Here is a 21,570-nt window from a genome sequence, read left to right on the forward strand (position 1 = left end):
ACGTGGTTCCAGCTTAAGTCATGATCTCAGGGTCCTGGGATCGAGCCCCACATCAGGCTCTGTGATCAGGGGAGAGTTGACTTGGGATTCTCTTTCTGCCCCTCCCCCCCTCTGTCTCTGTCTCTCTCAAATAAATAAGTAAATAAATAAATCTTTTTATTTAAAAAGTAAATAAATAAATAAAAGTTACCATATAATAAAACATACTTTGTTAAATGAAAGCATCAGTCCCACGCCCCCTTACAGGGATTTCATGTGGGCTCAAGTGTATTCTGACTCCTAATCGGATGGTCACTGTCAGCAGTGCTCTGCCTATAATAAGTGTTTTATGAAAACTTAAGGATGGGAGAAAAAGAAATTAGTATTTTTATGTGCTAATACATCAGGCTCCACACCAGAGACTTACATTCACAATCTCATTTATTCCCCATGTGAAGCTTACAAGGCAGATTTCTTTTTTCCCCAGATAAGAAAGTTGAAGATCAAAGGTGAAATCATTCACTCAGGGTCACGCAGCTTCTCACTGACTCTGAGGTCTTGGTTCTTTCTACTATACACCATGGCCCTCACTGCCAAGGTCTTCACAGACCTCCCAATGCTGATAGCAAAGGGCTCCCCTTACATATGGTCTCTGCATTTGAGTCAAGTGTCCCTTCCTAGTATGAGAGCACACTGCTCCCAGCACAATCTCCGGGACCCTTGAAAGATGGTCCCATGTTTCTCAGAGTGCCCGAACAGATGAAGGAACAAGGTCAGGCCAGTCTCTTAAGATACAAAGCAAGATGAACTCAGCGGGTCCTCCTGCCAATTGCCCTCACCCTTACTCATCTGCTGGAGCATGCCAAGGCCTGCCTGGAATGACGCAGAAAAGGGTCACCATGGGTGATCCTATACCCCCCTTCCAATTGCTACAAAACAAAAGCGCAGGACTGAGACAGCCGGGCTCCTTGAAAACCCACCAAGGCTATTTCATAGGAATCAAAACTCTAACAGAAACTATTTGCATCCATCAACCTCAGAGCTAAACCCAGGAGTAGAAGAAGAAAGCAGGTCTAAAGGTAAAAGGTCTAGGAGTCCGTGGACCCAATCTGCCTTGGAAGTCCAACTCCTTACAGCGCCCGCTGGCTGTTCCTTTTTTAACTCACATGGGAGCCAAAATGTTTTATTTGTCCTCTGCGAAGTTCTGACTACAAACACGTTTCAATTGAGAGATACAGATGAAGATCACGGTGATCAAAGGCCCAACTGCAAGCCATTGATAAAACCACGGTCTACTCCAGCAGCCCCACAGAACCGTCCCCAGAAAGGCAGGGCTGCTGAAGAGCAGAGCTACTTAACATAAACAAACACCAAGTCCCCACTTGGGTGAGGAGATGCGGCTAATTTTAGATGACTGTTCCGTATCTGAAGAACTGGAGCCTGGACCTCTCACCGGTTGAGCGCGGCTCTCATGCCTACATGTAACCGACTCCACCTCAAAATTTCCTCAATGATGAAAAACAGGCGGTCAGGAAGCTGAAAGAAGAATTCATTCCTGCGCTGTGAGGTCTCCACAGACAAAAGTGTCCAGTCTGCTCCAGCCCCAGGTTGCCGAGGCACTACCATCGGTTGATGCTGAGAAGATTCCAGCATTTAGGAACGTCAGATGACCCATCAGGCCCTGCGCTGCGTCTGCCAATTAGCGTCTGAGAGAAGTGTTCGTTCAGGAGAGACTGTGGAAATCCCTCCAAAGCAGGCAGAACTGGAGAGGGCTCTTGGTTATGAAGTGCAGCTCCGCCGATCCCATTCCTAGGAAGGCTCTGGAACACTCCATGCCTTGAATGCATACGGAATGTTGTCTCCCAGATTAGAAACGAGTCGGATACCATGTTCTGCTGATATATGAATCCACTTTTCTGAGACCCGGTGAGTTGCTCGCTCGCTCTCTCTTCCCTCTCTGTCTCCCTCTCCCTTGAAGGCAGCTGTGAAGTCCACTGAATGTCCAGCCAAGTGTACTTGTGAACATCCTCCTGTCTCATGCCAGTGAGAGGACCCAGTTCCAGCCCGGTGGCTTGACGAGCCTTGCTCATCAGCTTTCAGGTTGAACTGGGGAAAAACAGTCTATCCTTCAAACTGTAGAAGCTTTCTTTCCAGGGGAACTAGATGGTCCTGATGGCTCTCTCCAGTTACCCGGCAATTATGTAATTGCTAAGCTCCTGCAGAATCTCTGGGACCATTCTGCGGGCTACTATGGACTCCAGCTGCAGCCCAGTGTTCTGGGATGATTGCAGCCTTTGAAGGGATGTGAATGGCCGACCGGTCTCAAATCTGAGCACAAAGGGCCGGACAATGGGATTCCATCTCCAGCACAAAGATGCTCCTGCCTAACGAGGCCCTTTCTCCTCCTCCCAGGCTGTGCAGCTAACTCTTGCCTTCGCCCGCCCTCCATGTGTGTGGAATGTGGTTCACTCTGTTTATGCTGACAGGTTCCAAAAGAGGCAGAAAATCAGCTGAAGTTTTGCCATGGGCCCTGCACAAGGTAATCATTTAACACATAATGTGAAAGCTCCAGAAGAGGACAAGATGCAAGGGGGTGGGAAGCATCTCTCCAGGCTTCCTGCACTGGCATGAAATGAGTGCTTCCCTTCCTTCTGCCAGCTCCAATCCTTCATGTTGACATTACACATCCTGTACTGGAGATCCACCCCCATGCTGCCGCTTGCCCAGCTGAATTATCTCCTGCGTCACAGCGGTGCTAACGGAGCTGCTGGCTCGGCAGACCTGAAAAAGCACCGTTTCAACGCTTCCCGCATTCAGCAACTGGACACGGGACCGGGGCTTCGGTCGTGGGCCCTCCCGGCAGCCGCGCAGGACTCGACCTAACCTTCTGCTAACCAGATGGTCTGCTGGCCTCTTGGGACCCAACCATTAAACTTTACTTTATTAAATTCTATCAAAATGTGGGGACAGTTTACAGCAGCGTGTGGGTTCCTCTCCAACAGGGTTGCTAAGATGAAAATGACCTAAAAATATCTGGAAACTCTACTTCACACCAACAGAGAACAAGATATTTTGGAGTAAATATTTAAATGATCTGCCAGATTACGTACCCCAGAAGCACTGACTACACAGTTAGCAAATGATATTGTAAACATATACACACAAAGACTCTGAAATGCAGGCATCTAAACAGGAATCCATTTCCCACCGGCTAAAGCCACAGTTCACCAGCCCCTTGACTTCAACCTATTTAAATGTGGGGAAGGACACCATCTCCATCATAATCATTTCAATTACCAAAACAAAGAGCCCAACTCCACCGAGAGAGCGAAGGTCTCACAACCCCCTGGGTTCAACCACCCAGGGGGAGGCGGCGCATGCCAAGGGTACTCAAAAGGTGCTCAATAAATGTTTGATGGATGAAGAGATGGACCGGCACACGTTTCTGAAATACAAGAGCATCCATAAAACACACTATATGATAGTGAAGACACTACATTCTTTCCAACTCTACATCATCCCACAACTGCTAACTAGGCGTGCAAAGCCAGGCAGAGGACCAATGGCAAGAGCAAGCCATCTGCTCGAGAGGCACTAGATGGCTACTAATTGCAAATAAACTACAGAGGTGGCTGTCTTTTGGGTACCTGGAAGGGTGCTGGGCGCTTTACATACATTTTACCTCTTAGCTGTGTCGTCACAGACAGCATTCCATTTTAAAGATAAGCTGGAGGCTCTGAGCCAATTAAAGAGCCTGACCCAGGTTAAACCAATCATTATTGTACTACTTGGTAGCCACCAAGAAGTACGGATCTTATAACTTGTAAAGAACCCAACAGGTATGACCATGGCATTCCCCAATACACCCCTGACCAAAAAAATCTCCAGGAAGTTGGAGAAATCTTTCCCCTCCCAGCTTTTCAGGCATCCTAAGTCCTAGTTTCAGTTCCTCCTGTTTCTCCCAGATACATCTTATTTTACTGAGGGCATGCCGCATGATTAGAACCAGCTACACGGTCACCTCCTTAGTCTTGGGGTCTCCCCTGGGAGACCCAAAATCTCTCACTCGAGATCATCCTAGAGATCAGAACACAGCAAAATAAATGCATGGTCTCTTCTCTCCGAGAGAATCTCTGGACACAATTTTAAAGCGGCAACAGTAAATTCTTTATAATTAAAAAAAAAAAATAGTTCATTGACATCCTTGTCTCTCTGGAAGTTCTAGAAATGTAAAAATTTCCAAAGAAGATAAATAAATAAATCATCATGGGTAATTTGCTTTTCAAGGGGGAAAAGTCCCTATAATGTTTTACCGAAGAACCACTCAGAGGTTCTTCATTTCTGCCCCGGCCACCACCAACCACCACACTGTCACCACGGAGGCTATCAATAAATGTTCTTCTGATTTGGAGCAAACAAGGTTAGGTAAGTCTCATTAGGCTACCTACCCTTTACACTCTGAAATACCATCTACCCTTATGGCACTCTAAAATTAGCCTCCTTACCCCTGAGACCTCAAAGCATCTGATATTAAAGCACATTAAGAGACCAAGTAGACATGGACTTTCAAAATAAACATATGCATAGAGAAGACCAAAGCAATTCTAGGCAAGGCCACCAGCCTGTCCTCGAACTTTGTCAGAGCTATCCACATGAGTGAGTCTGCAAGAGAGGCATCCGTAGCTCAATTTTCATCGCAATGAACTCTGTGTTCTCGAAAAGACAAATCATTTCTTTGCCAGAATGATGCCAAACTATAGGAACAGTAATAACAGCTTGCTTCCAAAATGCTCAAGAAGTTCTCGTTCGTTGATTAAAAATTGTCCCCCCACAACATTCCAGGGAATAGATCTCTGCAAGGTTGAGAGAGGCTTTGTCACCATGAAAGTACACCACTCCGAGAGGCCAAGGTGTCATCTTCAGGTAGCTTACGAATCCCTCCTGAGCACCCACACACGGATGCGGAGCATGGCAGGGCCCACGGTCAGGCAGAGCAGAGGTTCACAGTCTGGGAAATCTCCCTCTGACCGCGCAACAGCGGTGAGGACCATTCATCAGTTAGGGCAGACATGGCACAAACTTAATCAGGCGGGACTCAAAACACGGAGTTTAAGACCAAGGACAAAATAATTCACATCTGGCAAAGAAAGCCCTGGGAGATCTCTACCCCAGTTTCTCTATCAGTGAGGAAGGAAGAAATGATCATTTTTCAAGTGCCCATTATGAACCAGGACTCCTATACCCGTAACTCGTAGTCCTTATGTCAGTTCTACAGATTCAATTATCATCTCCCTTTTATTGGGTAGGAAAGCACGGGAACAGAGAGGTTAAGTGACTTACTCAAGGTCACACAGCGAGGAAGGGACAGAAACAAATTTCATCCTGTGTTCATGCAGTCCCAGGGAGTTTGCTCTATATACCACACAGCACTCTCTGCTGCATTTCTGTGAAATTTGCACTCCTGATGTTTCAGCAAAAAATAAGCACCTTCTCCCAGAGAGAATATACATGTACATGTTTACATATTTAGATATATGTACATATGTATATGTACACGTATATACACACACACACACATCCATATATATAGTAACCAAGTTCCTAGTTGTTCACAGTTCAACGGCACTAAAGTTTAGCCCGTGTGCAAATTTTTTTTTTTTAAAGATTTTATTTATTTATTTGACAGACAGAGAGAGATCACAAGTAGGCAGAGAGGCAGGCAGAGAGAGGAGGAAGCAGGCTCCCTGCAGAGCAGAGAGCCAGATGTGGGGCTCAATCCCAGGACCCTGGGATCAGGACCGGAGCCGAAGGCAGGCAGAGGCTTTAACCCACTGAGCCACTCAGGCGCCCCACCCGTGTGCAAATTTTAAGTCCATTATTTTTTCATATAACTGAATGTCAGAAAGGGAAAGCTGCCAAGTGACAATCTGGCCTCAGTGATTCAGAGTGTCACACTGACATACCCACTTCTGATACAGGTTGTTGTTTGCATTTCCTAGAAATCCCTGCCTTCATTGGGGCGATAAACAGTAAACAATGTCCAGGGCAACTACAGATTCTTTTTCTACCAGAATAGTCTACTGGCAAATGTCATGAATTTGGGGGATAAGAGGGTGTAGTTAATATAAAGTTAAAAATTCTCCCTCTGTTCCTCAGAACTTAATGACCACATTGATAAGACAGTACCTCAAACACAGATGGACACTTTTTCACTTCAGGACTATGCCTTATAAAAGAAAGGCTCTGTTCAAATGAATTACATTAAATCTACTGAACAGATCTCAAGTGCTGGAAAAAAAAAAATCTAGCCCAATTCGGATTTTTATGTTTCAGGATTCCTATTTGCTAATTTATTAATGCTTTGCTTTTTCTTTTACTCATATTTGACTCTTAAAAACTTCAGTATTTTTCTGTAGCCATCAACACTAGCGACACAATATGTACATGGTCACAGACAAAATAATGTTACCACCGATCTTTCTGCTAAAAATCCTAAAAGATGACGAGAAGGTGACAAATGGGGGGAATGGAACAGAGACGAACACGCAGGGAACACGGAAAATTCACTGTTCAGCAGCTGCTTCAAATAAGATCGCTAACACTTACCTGTGCTGGGGTCAATTTTGATAATTGTAGTTGACGTCTAGAAATGGGGTTATGAATATAATTATCATGAAGCAGCAATTGGGCAATCACAACCTAATTAAGCCCACTGACTAGATTATCTTGTTTTTCCCCTAATAATCACATAACATTTAACACTTGCTAATTTCAGGACCTATGGGTGATGTTCCTTCATTATTAACAAGCTACAGCCACTGGTCAGAGAAAGAATGGTTGAGGTACTCAAAACATTTGAGATGACCAAGGAGTTGGGAGGAATGTCAGGGACAGCTGACATCTGTTCTTTAAAACCACGTCACCTCTCAGTCCCCCAACCCCCCAAATTACTAATCAGAGGCAAAACCACAGGAGAAGATGGAATGCATGATTGAGAACTTCCACTCAAGTGGAAGGAAGGATACAATTCTGCTTTCCTGAATGCATACCATTTTATGTGATCTCCACAATGCGTGTTTTCACATTACAGTGGAATCTGCCTTTGAAGAGGCTCTTTTCTTTTGTTTTCAGGATAATGGGAGATTCCACCACCAGGCCTAAATACATAAGACTTTCTACAGTTACCTCCTTGGACATGCTCCAAGGGTCCGTCCCTCTGCCACCCTGCCTCTCACGTGGCTTGTATTCTCAAATTCAAAGTCCTAGTCCCAACTGGATGTCACTGCTCCCACAAAGATATGTTGGCTCAATTCACCTGCACTTTCTGCAAAGCTCCTGAGGGTAACCTGGGTAGCTGTCTCCTCACGGAGGAACACTGGGGAACAACGTTAAGAACTGGTCTTTCTGAGACCAGCTGGTTTGAGGGAGTATCACAGAAGGCTGGGGGCTACTGATTAGGGTCCCAGTAGATGCTACCTAAAGCTTTTAAATCAGAAATTCCACCTGGAGAACCACACACTTTGGTATACCTCAGTGTTATTCTTCCATTATGTATTATTCTTTCTGACTTTCTTCCCCTCCAGTGAAGGGCCTTTATCTAAGAAAACAATGGTTTGGATTAAGTTTGGTAGATGATAGGGATGGCAGGCTTAAAAAAAAAAAAAAAAATGGGTGGCCCTGTGGCTTCCTCAGAACACTTTACAAACAGGGACACATGCTTATCCTCCCACACAGATGCTGGCTGGGAACAGATCACCTGAACAGATCCATAGCAAAGTTAAGATTTTATAAAACCATGACTGGTTGTTTTGAGGTTAAAGAGTCTGCTCAGCAATTAACGCCCCAACTGCCTGTCTTACAGTAAAGCTACTGTCCTGGGTATCTTCAGGATATTTGGACCTGCTCCATCTCCCTTAGTACAGCTTGTTACTCTATTAAGGGCATTTGTGGTCATCCATGAACAGCAGCTCCCTTACTGTACTGTGATGTTTCAGGGAGAGGCAAATAAAATCCAAACATTCATCATGTCTCTGTGATCTAAAGAGAGCACAGGGTGATCGCTAAAAGGCGTGGGGGACATTAGCACCCATGCTTTGAAGAGGATCTGTGCTATTTTCCAAAAGTGACCATTAGACAGTGGAACTACTTTTCAAATACAGCCATGTGGCTTTTGGAAACACGTCTCGTGCTTACAGTAAACCAGAGCCAATAGGGGACCCTGAGACTTTCAACAGGAGCCCCAAGAAGAAAAAAAAAAAGACATTCTTTACTTAAAAAAAAAAGAAAGAAAGAAAGAAAAAAGTCACACAGTGTATCTTTCTGCTGTAACAGGTAGGTGTTCCTTTTTAAATATCTGCATATAAAACTACAATTCTGAGCTTCGCACAGTACAATTTAAAAATATTTATTCTCTAAATTTCCTCGTACATGGTCTCTTGCTGTTTTTCACCATCTCTTCTATAACTCAGAAGAACAAAAACAGGGTACTCTTTAGTTAAACACACTTTGTCAAGCTATTACAATAAGTTATATCTCTCATATCAACTAATATATTACAATTAATTTTCCATTATGCTCAAATTTCCCTTCTAGAACACCAGGATATACTACTGGCGTAAGCAACTGCAAGAGATAAACCATCACGATTATAAGCTATTAGCATACTAAGTAATAACGGAGGCCAGTTCCCACCAGCTGAGGGCCAGAAGGAGTACCCCTGTGTGTGAATCCTGGCTCCCCATTTGCCAGCTCCACAACCTTGGGTAAATGACTTTACCTCCTCAAACCTCAGTCTTCTCTACCATAGAACAGTCCCGGGTTCAGATTAAACGTTAAGCAAATGCTCCCTAGCATTAGTAATTACTTGGAGTCTCTCCAGGAGGAGAAAGAGCATTTTGTGGAAGGTCTGTGGGATAGGCCTATTATAGAAGAGTTAGCAGCATTTTTTTTTGATGAAGCCAGTATCCGAAGGGATATTTAGTTGACAGCAGAAGAGGGAGAAGTCCTGGCAGCTGAACTCTGACATTCAGATCAAAATGGTCTCTTCCATGCGGCAACCCTCCCCAGGTATCAATACTCAGGACCCATTACCAGAAGACCATGTAAGAAACCACTAAAGAGGAAAAGTTTCTGGGTGATAAGTACTTGGTATTGAAATCCTTACGTAATCTCTAGCTGGCATCCATTTCTGGCCATCTTCGGGCTACAGCCTAGTGTTCAAATTTTACCCCACAGGAAGGACCCCTAGACCAGGCCCCATCTGGGTTGAGTGACTGATACGCAATTACTGTCTAATTGGTCACAACATGGAGGGATGACGTGACTAGGGATTAGAATGGCTAACCATTTGGGGCCGCAAAGGCCTTATTTTTGGCTTTTTAGATGCCAGGATCGGATTGACAGACCAGCCTGTGACTCCTGCCTCCCGGGACTGGCTTAATCCCAAAGCGGACTGCAGGTAGCCACCACGGTCCACCCTTTTCCCCTAGGACAGAAGCGTGTCTTTGTTCTTCCTTCTTTCTTTCTAACACCCACAGCCTAGGTAGAGAAGCTCTACGGAGAAGTGGAGAGAGGACTATCAAGCTGCCTGCCCGTTAATAATGTAGCGATTTTCTGCTGTGCTCTATTCTTTACTTCATTCATTGTCCAGACCTAGGCCTACTTAACCAGTTCCTAAAGTGTCCCTCTGTCCTCTATCAGAAAGGCCAGTTTGTAACCCTGAAGTCACATAAATGGTCTTCCAAGCTCAGTTCTTTTTCTTTCTTTCTTTTCTTTTTTTTTTATCTTCCCCCTTACAGGAAGCACTGACCAAAGACTGTGGGTCTGAGCACTGGTCTTCATTTCTCACGTGCAATAGGTTACCAAATTACCAGGGCTTTTCCCACTTACTTTATTGTCTTCTTAAAAGCACTGCCTTTCTTCTTCCTGTTGGCTCTTCCAAGTGGATAGACCTCTTCTACTTGGGACTCGCCCATCACTCCCCTGCCTCTCTTCGCTTTTCCTTCTCCCATCCCAGCCGGCTCTCCTTCCCAGCAAATTTCCACCATATAATTATGGCAATGCTTTAGCCAACTTTTCTGTTAGCTTAACAACCCCTGTCTATTTCCTACTTGTGCTGATGCTACTGTTTGCTTTTCTGCCAGGCTAATCCGTGTATCCTTTCAAGGCCTAACTTCCCCTACCATGATAGCAGCTGGAGTTCTAATTCACAGGTGCCTTCTGAAGCTTTTCATTAGCAATAGAAACGAGATGGTTTAGAAACCCATTTCTTAATCTGCAGGTGAGTATTGGCACCTTTGTGCAGCAAACATCTTTCAAGTATCCCACATTGTGCCACCGCACAATTATTTTCTGAATAATAAGGACAATGTTATAGGCACATTTGTAGTGTCAAAAGGGAGACTGTTCCCTCAGAGGAAATCAGCTCCCACCCCCCCTGCTTCTGGCATTTCCCAGCTCAAGAGACAAGCAAGTACTCAACCGACATGAGCAAAACTGAATAAGGCAACTTTACCTTCTTAAATCTGAACAGGGAAGAGGGAAACTCCAAAATTTGAAGGCCTTAGCTCCTGTTCTGGTTCAACTGGCCAGATGAGGGCTTAGGGAGCGAGACTAGCCTTCCCCAGCTGGGCTCTGTGGCAGATAAGCCTCTCCACAAATCCTGGGCTTAATTACTTCTGACACAGTTGTCTCGCCTGGGCCTCCAGCTCCTTTTGTGCTCCAACCAATCTGAATCCAAAGGTGTAAGTCTTTGCTTACTCATCTTGGACAAATGCTTAATTTCCTACGAAGTGATCCTTAAAACATTTGAATCAGGATCTACTGGTCCCTACTAGAACTTTCCCCATCTTTCCTCACGTGGTCTTTGTTAAAAGTCTACTTGAAAGCCTGGCAAATCCTTCTCTGAATCAAGCCGTCTTCATCTTCAAGGATTTATTTTTTGAACAAATAAGTACCTACCAACCTTCCCTTCGCCCCCAAGAGCAGGCTGTGTTCTCTGAATGAAGTTGGGGCTAAGGTGTGGACAGGCACAGCAGAAGTATTTTATTAATATCCAGAAGCAACATGCAGGCAACTGAACAAGCAAACACATGAAAGCAAGGAAATCAATATCAAAATATCCATGACCTGGCACAAAAAGAAACCTTCCCTCCAAGAATAACTCATGAAAAAATGTCTCCAGCTAGGAATTAGGCAAGAACGCTTTGAAGATACCACGTAATCTGGCTCAACCAGGATTAAAAGACAATGCATTTGTAGGTGACCATACTCACACCCTCTCTACCCTGCCTCTCGTCTTTCTGAGACCTGAAAAAAACCAACCTGGAGTCGAAGCCACACATCCAAAGGCTAAAAAGCTTATATATTATGCTTCAACCGATAAGGGCAGGAGCCCTTAGAAAGGAGACAAATTTGATGATATTTCTGAACAGAAAATGGAAGTCCAAAGCACTTCAATTGACTTTCTATTTATCAGTGTGTGCAGTTCTCCAGAGACAAAGTTCAAGGGGACAAAAGATTCAAAAGAGCTTCCTAGTAAACTGCAAATACAATCTGAATTCATAAAAATCCATTTTCCCTCACTTGGAAACTTCTCTTCCCAGGTCTTCTAAATCCAGGTTCAATTTGGGATTATTCAATTTGGGATTATCTTCTCTCCAATGCCCCCACCCCCCAACCCCAACTTTTTTTTTCTTCCTTCAGTACTGGCATGCAAACCATGCTGTTTTAACTTCTTTCCTGTTCTCCCAGTTCTTCTGGAACATTTTATTTTCGACAGTCAACTCATTTGGAGGAGTGCCACACTGAGGTTCAACTGTTTATAGCGTTAACTGTGTTTCTGCCAGAAGTCCACATCCAGCACTACCTTCTCCAGACTGCCTCCTGGATTAAGAATTTATGCTTTAGTTTGGAAGAAGCTTAGAAAATGTGGAAACTTCCAAACATCACTCTTCTTTTTATACAAAATGACTTTTGCTCGTCCAAGAGGAATCAGAAATGGAACCCACTGCACCCTTCCCAAAGTACTGTCCAGTCTCTCTAGTTCTCTCTGGTTAAATGTTTCCCGTGTTGTTAAAAATTCACTTCAAGGATGACTTCATGACTTCATTGGAGAAAGGTAAATAGCTAGCCATTGGTCTGCAAGAGAGAATGGGGCTCCAAGAAGATATATGGAGGGCACATTTTTGGATGAGTCTGGAATACTGGAAAATCACCAGCAATTGTTTTAGACTGGATTCCTCTCCCTTGGCATTCATCAGTATTACAAAATGGCATCTCTGAGAGAAGCCAATTTAAATCCATACCATGTTGCAAAACAGATCCTCTGAGTCCAATTGTGGGCACTTTGGTAAGTTGCAAGAGACCCAGACAAACCTCCAAAGAAGGGCATCTGAAAAGGACTCCCAACCCCTGGATGACAAACTGTACAAGAGAGCAGGCCAATCGAAAGAAAAGCACAGCCTCAAACCCACTAGCTACAACTTGACTGAAAGTCCCATGAACAAAATTGGCCTCTAGAGGGTATCACTTCTGTGAATGAAACCATGCTCAGCCCCAACATGGTAAATTCAACGAACAAAAACCGATACTCCTGCCCCACTGGTGTTTGATTACAGAGTTTCTCAGAGAGGCTTGGACTCTGGAGAGGAGAGCTGGTGTTTCACAAACCGCTACAATCAGAGGCACTGGGGTGGTGGAAAGGGCACTGGGTTGGGAGTCAGCCGACCTGAGTGCTAGGCTTGGCTTTGTTACAACTGAACCTTCTGACCTTGCGCAAGTCACTGCCTGTCTTCTTGCCAGTCTCCTCTTCAATAAAACGCCGGGGGAAGAGGAGATTTGAAGTAGATGATCTCTCCAAGGCACAAAACGACTAGCTTCCCAATTACAAGTTCTTTGGAGTCACCATTTACGGTGTACATATTACTCAACTTTTTAGTGATTTTTATATTCATTTCTACTTAAGGAAGTAACATCTTTGTCCCTCACCCCAAAACTTCAACTTAATCTGGAGTTTTTCAATATTACAATAAATGCCTCTTTTCTTTTCCTTTTTTATTTTTTTAAGCAACCTTCCCCAAACTAAGGCTTGTGCTATTAAAAGAGCTCAGAACTTCCCATTTCCTTGCTAGGGCTAAAATTAAACTGTCCATTCCTTAGGGCCCAACATAACATCTGCCAGATGTCTTGGCATATCACACAAGAGGAATTTTCTTCTAGCATTATCTACTCTCCTCTCTGTTTTCTCATAATCAATTAATAGGTCACCAGCACCCAGCTAATGTTTCTCTCAAAGCCACCAACTTCATAACTATGTGAACCTCAAAAGATACTTGTCCAGCCCCCGTCTCCCCCAACACAAAGGCTGACTCCCCCCCCCCCCCCCAGTTTGCTGGATTGTAATGATAGACCCTGGAAATATTTTCCTACACTTCTTCTGAATTTCCTTCATTTTCACATACCAATCAGCCAATCATATATTCATGTCCTATCCTTTGCAATCTGAGTTCATTATTTATATATTTCTTAATTTGTGAGTGTGGCATTGTGCAACAGCACCCCTGTTCTCCAGTTTTCAACTTGAAACATTCAATACAGCTTTGTCAATGCTCTGTCCCATGAGGCCGTGAGCACTAAGTCTGATAAAGGCGTACAGCACAAAGAAGATGAGTAAGGTTACCTTAACCAAGAACTTGTAACACCAGTAAAGAACTCAAGACAGACTAGACCCTATCAAAGTACATCATACAGAAAGCGGAACTCTTCCTGAGGCAATTTTACCATTCTTTTCTTTCAGGAAAACTGACCACAAATGCTCTAAAGTTCATTAGTGGAGTTGGATTTCTTTTCTCCTACTATCTTCCAAAAGACTCATTAGAAAGAAAGAACACACACACAGACACACACACATGTGTGTATACATGTTTGTACATATATATCTTTTTCTTTCTATCTAAAAGTTGTTTCCAATTCCAAGGAGTATGGAAAAAAACACAAGTCCTCAGGGAATGTGGTCAATAAATTAGATGGACATAAATCTCCTATGAGAAATATGGGATACAAAGATCCAACAAGAATCTTTTCTATGGCAACGTGCCTCATAGCTCACATATATTTCTCTAGAATGATTTCTCTTTGTGATATATTAGAGCTAAAGAAAAAATTTGCATAACGAGCCTCATCAACCTGATGTCTCAAAAACAAGACAAAACAAAATCTCTGAGCCTTGACATCAAATGAAAATGTTCAATTTGACACTCTTTGTATTTCTCTCATAGCATGCTATCCAAAATACGTGTCCCATTTCTAATGTGTACGTTTGGAAAAATGCAAGAATCCCCATCTTTAACATTAGGTGCTTCCCATGTTGATGAAGGGCATCAGAGATGAACATCTCTTAGGTAACCAGTTAGAACATATTCTCAAACTCCAAAATGCCTCTTAGATAACTAATTTTTTCCCTCTAGGAAAGCTCAACTCTAAGACTGTCTATAAAGACACCAAAACATTTGGTCACGAAGTAAAAAATGTGGTGAGTCAAATACTGGACCCAACCAGTCTGTCAGATTTTTTTTCCCACTGAAATAAGTAATTAACCGGTTGTCCTGGTATCAACAACAACAACAACAAAGATATCATGGAAGTTTGCTTCAAGATCAACTTATAATGTGTTTGTGTTTACATACATAAATATGGCTAATTAGATGCAAAATTATCTGGTAATTACTTTCCCAAATAACTCTTTTTATTCCATTGCATCTGAACTTCCGAGTTTGAACAAGTAGCATCCATACATGCATTAGCAAATCTTCTAAGTATTAACACTGACAACATTCCACTTCCGAGCAAAAGTAATGGTATCAAAAGATAACATTCAAAACTGAATAATAAAAGGTATGATTCCAAGAAGTAAGATTTTTCAAGTGCTCTTGGAGAAGCCCAGGTTTTTAATAAAGAAGCAGAGATCTGAAGAGAAGTATTTTTAAATGAGCACACACATCAGCTGAAAATCTTGAAAACCATACATCTTCGTCTGCAAAAACAGGGTTTTACTTCATTGACCAGGGACAATTATCAGCTAAAGAACCATGTATTTCTCCTTGCCTTTCACACTCCTCAGAAGAACAATAACCCTCAATTAATGACACAACAGTTTGGTTTGAAAAATGTGATGTTGTCATATACAGCCTTGTGCATTTACTGAATGACACTGCTACCAGCTACTCAACATAATAGAATTACATCTGGAATCTAAAACCACGTCAATATGCACAATAATATTGTAGACATAGGAACGCTTACACACACACACACACACACACACACACACACACACATCTGACACATAATGAGAAAGCAGAGCAAGAAAAAAGCTGGTATAAGTCGCTCACCAATGTGTCCCTTATTTCTGTTGAAGCTGGTACCTTTCTATGTCTCTCCTTAGTTGAAAACAAGGTCCAGTCAGCCTCCTTACAATATATTAATTGGTTCTGAATCTCCTCCAAGTTTTCATTCCACTGTGGAGGCTTCCTCACCTATCTTATCAGTAGTCTCCTAAAATACTTCCAACATCTTCCTTCACCCTCAAGATGGCTACCTTACCTAATGGTAAAGCAACATCTTCATGGTTGGCTTTTATAAATTCCTCAAGCATTTCAGGATTTTGTTCTTTACTTGGATCAATTATATACGTTCTCTAGAACTAATCTGTGAAGAACTCCAATCAATGTGTGTGGACTGGGGTAGCACTGGGTCCTTCCTTCAAATCATCCTCACAAAATGTCTTCCTCAGGACTACTAAATTCTTCCCAATTAAAAAGGTGAAGATACCTGGACATAAGGTTTTCTCCACAGACATCATCTTTTAAAAATTTGTTTCCATAGTGACATTGTTAAGAAGACATCTGATATTTCTGAAGACTTACAGTACTTGAGAACACAGAGAAAAAGAGCAGAATGAAAGGGAAGGGGGAAAACAAAGGAACTAAAAGAAGGCCTTATATACAAATGGAACAACCTGAAGAGAAATGTGGACTCTGGAGAAACTGGGGTCAGTCAGTCTTAGGGTTCCTCTGAGATCTTGCAGGATTTGTTGTTGTTGTTGTTGTTGTTATCCCTTTTTGCAGAAATCAGCCCAAACCAGACAATCAAAGTCTTGCCATGCATCAAATCATGATGAAAACCAAGCCCCAGAACTCCAAAATCTCAGCTTTAGGGCCACCACCATCTTCACAATGAGGAAATAATAATTCCTGGTGACTTTTCAGGAGACCTGGAGGAGCTTAAAAGTTGGGTGAAGACCTTGGTGGAAAACGTTTAAGGTTTTGCCTTGCCTTTCCTGAAGGAGGTCAAAACCCTTCAGGTCCACTCAAAAGAAGAAAAAAAATTTCAAAAGTTTACTTTAAAATGGAAACAAATGCCTCAATAACTTGTGAAAGCACTCCTTTGGTGGGAGAAAAATCTGAGCAGCCCTTACAACTCCCTCCTTTCCTTGCATAATGAATAGATGGTGAGGAACCACCACAAGATTTCACCCTGGAAAAGAAGAAGGAGTAGGCAGATAAACCTCCTCCAGCCATCACCAACAGAGCTTCAAAATGGAGACATCCATAATTTTATAAACACTTCTCATCTCAGCTTTGTCTCCTGGAAACCCGCTCTCCTCCATTTTCTGGTGGAGTTACAACATGACACGGCTTACCTGACTCAGTTCCCAGCTCCCAACCAAACTAGTCACTTCCTCCAAAAACCTGCAAGCCACCTCCAGAAACAAAACCAAAGCAAACCAAACAGCCAACACAGACACTCAGACACAACCCCCGGGAGCCCTGGGAGAAAAGCCCCAACTGGTTGGTCTTTTCCCATCCCAGACGCGTGCTGAAAAATAAAACTTTTTTTTTCCCCCTTTGGGTAGAGGAGGAATATAAAAGGAACTCCAGGCAGCCTCCCTCCCTCTCTGTAGGTTAGAAGCTACAATGAAAAGAAAATGAGGGTTCCTTCAGGAATGGTGAAAAGCCTGGAGAATGAACGTGAGAAGGAGCTTTGTGTTTTGGAGTCTGGACTGGAACCAAAGCAGACAGCTTGCAAATGGAGGACAGGGAGATAAAGAAAGGGAAAGAGAGGGGCTTCTCCAATGGGGGGCGGCTGTGGCTTCCCCTCGTGCCTGGAAGGAGGGCAGACCCCTGGGAACTGCACCAGGAGTGAGGCGACCCCCAGGCCCCTGCCTTCTTTTCTCCCTTCCTCAGAGAGCCAAGCGTGTATGTAATGGCTTCTCCTCTCCAGAAACCGTTGTCCTCCTCCACCAGACGCTTCTGAACCCCTAGCCTGGAGACAGCTCCTCAGCTGCTCCTGAACCTGCGCCCCCCACGCGGCCCGTGCCCCCCGCTCCTCGCCTCTCTCCTCACCAGCAGCACCAGCAGCACCAGCAGCGGCAGCAGCCACCCCCCCGACACATCCCGACCCCGCATCCCAACTTCGGGGAGAGAGAGAGAGAGAGAGAGAGAGCGAGAGCCAAATACCTGAGGAAGAGGGGGGTGCCAATCCGCACGGCTTTGCCATCGGGCTGGGGACAGGCAGACAGAGAGGGGGAAAGGAAGGAGAGGGACAGAGAAAGAAAGAGGTCAACCCGCTCAGGTCGGGGCGGCTCGGAGCGCTCCCTCCTCTGCCCCTCGCTCGCTCCCTCTGGCTCTCGGCTCAGGTCCCCTCGCCTCCCGCCCTCCGCCCCCCTCTCTGTCCCTACTCCTATCCCCACACTCGGAGCATCCGTCCTAGGGCTCCAGCTCTCTCCTCACTCATCTTTCATTTTCTCTTCTCTCCACAGAACTACACGAAATTAATTAAGCCACAGCGCTCCGCTCCCCCCAGAAGGAGCAGCCAGCAGGAAAAGCACAGCCACCTCCACTGCCACCACCGCCACCTTCTCCTCCTCCTCTTCCTCCCTCGCTTCTCCTCCTCCTCCTCTTCCTCCTCCCCCTCCTCCTCTCCCTCCTCCTCCTCCCCCTCCTCCTCCTCCTCCTCCTCCTCCTTCTCCTCCTCCTCCTCCTCTTCTCTCTCGCTTCTTCTCCTCTCCCAACAGCCAGTCCATGCAGGGGACTTCCTCTCCTCCCCGCTCCAGCAACCCTCCTTGGCCGAATGAATGAGCGCGTTTGTGCCTCCACCGCCCCGCGCTCTCCTCCCCGGAGCACTCGGACCACCCCGAGGTGGTTGTTAATTGCAGTAACTTACAGAAGAAGCGTCCCGGCGCCGGGAGGTGTTTCGGGTTCTCCAGCCCCACCGCCTCCTTATCCTCTTTCTCTTTCTCCTCTTCCTGCTCGGGTTATTGTTGTGGAAGTTGTTTGGGAGTCTCATGTGCTTCTGCCGGGTCTCAGCAATGGAGGATCGCCATCTTCCCTGCCTTCCTCGGCTCCTCAGACTCGCTGCAGCTGCAGATGACCTGAGATATCCGTCTCTCTCTCTCTCCCTCTCCCTCTCTCTCCCTCCCTCCCTCTCCCTCTCACTCTCTCTCTCTCCCCTCTCTCTCCTCTTCTCTCTCCTCTCCTCCCTCTCCCTCGCGCGCTCTCTCTCTCCCTCCCTCTGTGTCTCTCTCTGAATAATGAGCAACCAGAGGGAGAGAGAAAGCAAGACAGAAAGAGAGAAGGAAGACAATCTTCTCCTGCCACACAAAACGCCGGAGCACCAGGGGGTGCGCGAAGCCTTTCTAATAACAACAACAACGTGCAGGAGACAGGAAGAAAAAGGAAAGAAAGAAAGAAATGAGAAAAGGGCTGGGGGAAAAAAAGGGGAGAATTATCCAAGAGCTGGAGAAGAGCAGAAGGAGAAGCTGGAGGAGATGCTGAGGCTGCGGCTGCTGTCCCCCCTCCCCCCCGCTGAACCCCAGAAGGAGGCAAGGTGGTTGCAAAGTTAAGGCTGGGACATTGTCTTTGTCACTCAGAGCAACACAGAGCCAGGCCAGTGAGATGCAAGAGGAGGAGGTGGCGGCGGCGGCGGAGGAGGTGGTGGTGGTGGAGGAGGAGGAGGAGGAAGAGGAGGAGAAGGAGGCAAAGGAGGAGGAGAAGGGGAAGAGGGAGATGAGATGAATAAAGACCTGCGGAGAAGGCGGTGCGAGGAGCGCGGCGGCCGGGCTGAGGCGTGCGCGCTCGCGTCCGGGAGGCGCCCGGCCGCCCTGGCCGGCAGAGGAAGCCCCCAGTGAGGACCCTGGCCGGCCGCTCATAGCTCTCCCAACATCAGCCCAGCCCGAGGCGCCGAGCCCCGGCCCCAGAGAGTCCCTCACACGCATCCATCTAGAGGCCAATCTTTGCAAAGAACATACATGGGGAGCTAGAGGTTGCAAGTCTAAACCCAGATCAACCACGTGGGGCTTTTTAATCCCTTTCCAGCTTGCGGTGTGAGTATCTCCAGTGAAAAGCTCAAATTGTCCATTACTGGCACGTATTTTGAAGTCTTCTCCCCCGAAATAAAGGCTCATTGTGCATTTTATTTCTTTTCTGATATGGGAAGAGGGGATGGGGGAGGGAAGGAACCCATCATTCTGAGCTTCGGAACCACCACTTTATTTTCCTAACTTGTGAAATGTTTTGACGGCGCACCAAAAGGAAAAAAAAAATCTACTTAAATAACTTTACACCCTCCAGCCCCGCGTTGTTTGCACTTTCTGGCTGATCATCTAAAGGCTCAGAAAGTAACAATCAGCGCTTCTAATGATAAGGTGTCATGGTGTTGAAGACAAGAGAACCAAGATGAGGCTTTCACACCTTGAATTTTATTTAGTGTAATTTTCCCCCAAATCGTTCTGAACTATCTCTTTTGCAAAGGAATGGGTTCCCCCTCACCCCTCACCAGGTCGAACGTCTCCTAAGGCTTTAATTTGATTTGGGAGGGGTGCCTACACTATTAAAAAAAAAAAATCAATACAGCAAGTCAGGAGCAATTGAAGTTCAAGGGCACGGGCTGGTTGTACCATTTCTATTTCTCGCATCCTCGAGTTGGACATCACCAGCATCGGGAGAGAGAAACACACAGCGCGCGGGGCAGAGACCTTAATTAAAGTTTCTTTTGTCCGCGTCTGAATTGGGGGATGTTGGATTCCTTTGCATTGGGGAGCGCGCATCCGGTGGAGAAGGCGCGGTGTTGAAGATCCAGGGCCAGATTGTCCTCTTTAATACTCATTCTCCCCCCCTCCCCCGCCGCCCCACACACCCCAAACAACAGTCCGGGAAGATATACCCATAAACCCATACAATAAAGGGGAGGAGAAGACGCGCGCGGAGTTGGTTCCCATCGGATAGCGGGCTTTCATAAACAGATCCGACTCCTCATTTTCCAAGATTTTTCCCAATCGTTTATTCCGGGGCAGAATCTCTCACCCAGAGGCACGATTTCACTTCCTGCCCTTTTCTCCTCCCACTCACACTGAAAAGCTTGGGAGCCCTAAAAGGGTGTTGATGGCGGGGGTGATAAATAAATAAATAAATAAATGACACTCTACGCGTGCGGTGGAAAAGAAAGGAGGGGGAGGGCGAGGAGAGGGAAGAGAAAAAGTAGGGAGAGGAGAACAAGGAGGAGAAAGCACAGAGGCGAAAGGGAGACGGGAGTCAAAGAAAGAGAAGAGAGAAGAAAGGAGAGAGGAGGACGGTAAGGCTGCTCAGAACTGAAATGCCCCTGGCTTTGTGCAGAACTGGCAGGGCTCTCCCTTCCAGGTGCCCGGAGGGACCCGGGGAAGTCCTTCTGCCCCGAGCTCCTCCCCCGGGACCCCAGGGGTGTCTGAGCGCCGGCGGCCGCTCCCCCACAAATTCCTCGTGGCAACGAGAGGAAGCGCGCCAGGTCTCCGCCGTCCCTTCAGTGCCCCAGCTGATAATTTACCTCTTTGTCTTTAATAAAAAGCTGACTTTCTCTGTCAAGCCCTGCACCGGGAAAATAACAATCGTATTTCAGGTTGAAAGCCCCTATTACCGCTGGGTTTCGGAGGCTGTGATAAAAATCTTCCTCGACGTGAAGGTACCTTCTGGGTTGGCTTGGGTCGGAAGTCCTAAGATGGGGGCCGCCCTTCCCCGGGGGCAGGGTCGCACGGAACCAGGCGGTGGGGAGGGAAGAGGAAGCGCCGAGGTCAGAGGAAACCCAAGGCTCCTGGGGCACCAAAGGGCTGCCCGCAGTCGGAGAATGAGCCCTGGGGAGGAGCCTTTTGCGAGAATGCGAGCGCGCCCCAACACGCCTCAGACCTCATAAACCCACTTGGCAAAGACCCGGGAAGCGGCTGGCGGACCGACTGCGGTGAACTCGAGAAATTAACCTGCGCTACAATTAAACGGGCTGCCGCCCTTTCAGACTCACCTCCAGCGACCGAGACAGAGAGCTCCCGAACCGGCCGCGGGGGGACCTGGCTCCTCCCTCCCGTCCCAGGAGAAGAGGACAAAAAGGGGAGATGGACTTGGAGATGGCCCCGCCCTTCAAACGCTCCAATCCTTGGAAACTAAACCTCCTCTCCAAGCCTCCACGTCTAGAAGGGACAAAGGCAGCGAGGAGCTCCAGAGACCGATGGGTGGCTTTCGGGCTTCTCATGTGGGTGCACTGGGGGCAAGGTACAATGGCTAAGTTTCC

General features: G+C 46.0%; 1 protein-coding gene across 12 annotated transcripts in view; it reads right to left on the bottom strand.

Annotated features, from left to right (window-relative positions):
• Positions 1–21,354, bottom strand: part of ZNF462 (zinc finger protein 462) — a 138,024-nt gene extending 116,670 nt beyond the window's left edge. For 3 of the 12 annotated variants that reach the window (XR_006820764.1, XM_046022560.1, XM_046022556.1), the window contains exon 1: positions 18,202–19,365. The gene's annotated coding sequence lies outside the window, so the exon portion shown is untranslated. Of the gene's footprint in view, positions 1–17,495; positions 17,540–18,201; positions 19,374–20,835; positions 21,278–21,303 lie in introns of those variants that run through there. The other 9 variants (XR_006820766.1, XR_006820767.1, XM_046022563.1 and 6 more) reach the window with 7 other exon arrangements.
• Between the last annotated feature and the right edge of the window lie 216 nt (positions 21,355–21,570).

The sequence above is a fragment of the Meles meles genome, chromosome 11, assembly GCF_922984935.1.
Source record: "Meles meles chromosome 11, mMelMel3.1 paternal haplotype, whole genome shotgun sequence".
Lineage (NCBI taxonomy): Eukaryota > Metazoa > Chordata > Mammalia > Carnivora > Mustelidae > Meles > Meles meles.